Source organism: Lathyrus oleraceus, chromosome 4 (genome assembly GCF_024323335.1).
Source record: "Lathyrus oleraceus cultivar Zhongwan6 chromosome 4, CAAS_Psat_ZW6_1.0, whole genome shotgun sequence".
In the NCBI taxonomy this organism is placed as follows: Eukaryota; Viridiplantae; Streptophyta; class Magnoliopsida; order Fabales; family Fabaceae; genus Lathyrus; species Lathyrus oleraceus.
This window is the reverse complement of record NC_066582.1, coordinates 448,996,252-448,997,746: the sequence shown is the minus strand read 5'-3', so window position 1 is coordinate 448,997,746 and position 1,495 is coordinate 448,996,252. Positions and strand designations below refer to the sequence as shown.

The window sequence follows — 1,495 nt, the reverse complement described above, 5'->3', positions numbered from 1 at the left end:
TACCGAGGATCCAAACCTTCATTTATCCGTATTTGTCCAATACGCCGATACTTTTAAAGCTAACGGTGTCACTTCAGAGGCAATTCGACTTCGTCTTTTTCCTTTCTCGTTAAGAGATAGCGCTAGAAGATGGCTTCAATCTCTTCCTTCCAACTCAGTCACCACATGGAACGAGTTGAAGAAAGTTTTTCTTGCTCGATATTTTCCGCCGAGCAAAACAGCTATGTTAAGAGCCCAGATAAATGGATTTAAACAGAAAGATAACGAGTCTCTTTTTGAAGCATGGGAAAGATACAAAGACATGATGAGACTTTGTCCACACCATGGTTTAGAAGACTGGTTAGTAATTCATACCTTCTATAATGGTCTCCTGTACAACACGAGGTTAACAATAGACGCCGCCGCAGGTGGTGCACTAATGAACAAACCTTATGCTGATGCTTACCAACTTATCGAAAGCATGGCTCAAAACCACTATCAGTGGGGAAGCGAACGAACAATGGTAGAAAAACCTCAAACGAAAACTGGCATGTACGAGATAAGTAACCTTGATCATGTTAATGCAAAAGTGGATGCTCTAGTCCAGAAAATTGAAAGTTTAAATGTATCACCTCCAGCCACCGTGGTTGCCATAACTCAGAATTGCGAAGTCTGTGGAATCCAAGGTCACACTCCTGCAGATTGTCAACTTCTAACAGGAATCCAAGCGGAGCAAGTAAACTATGCTCAAGGAAGCCCCTACTCGCACACCTATAACTCAAATTGGAAGAATCATCCCAATTTTTCATATAAGAGTAATAATGCTTTATACGCACCTGGACAATCTCCAAACCAAGCCCCAGCTATACCTCCGGGATATCAGAAGCCGATCCCATCTACACCTAACAATAATGCCCCTAGGAAATCCAACTTGGAAATCATGATGGAAAATTTTATAGCTTCTCAACAGCAAACCAATAAAGATTTCTTAAACCAGAATGTACACACTGGCGAACAAATTAAACAACTAGCAAGTAAAGTAGATGCCCTGGCTACTCATAACAAAATGCTGGAAACGCAAATTTCACAAGTAGCTCAACAACAAGCGCCTACTGCTGCCCCAACTGGTACATTTCCTGGCCAACCCCAACCTAACCCAAGAAGCCACGCTCATGCAATTATACTGAGAAGTGGAACGGAAGTGGAAGGACCGTCTGACCCAAGGATAGAAAATCAAAACTCTAAAAAGTCAACTGAGGAGGAAAGTGAACCTAAGGAAAAGGAAGAGAGTAATAAGGAAATTGTAGAAAAGAAGGAACCTTATGTACCTCCACCACCTTATAAACCACCTATCCCTTACCCTCAAAGGCTTATTAAAACCAAAGATGCGGGCCAATTCAAAAAATTTGTTGACCTACTAAAATAATTAAACGGCACAATTCCGTTTACAGAAGCTATTACGTAGATGCCCTCATATGCCAAGTTTTTAAAAGAAATTCTTTCTAATAAACGGAAA

The 1,495-nt window shown here is 40.9% G+C and overlaps 1 non-coding gene across 1 annotated transcript; it reads right to left on the bottom strand.

The window, feature by feature from the left end:
* Positions 1-223: 223 nt before the first annotated feature.
* Positions 224-330, bottom strand: LOC127077707 (small nucleolar RNA R71). The gene has a single exon (XR_007787489.1). It is a non-coding gene; the product is annotated as a small nucleolar RNA R71 (small nucleolar RNA).
* Between the last annotated feature and the right edge of the window lie 1,165 nt (positions 331-1,495).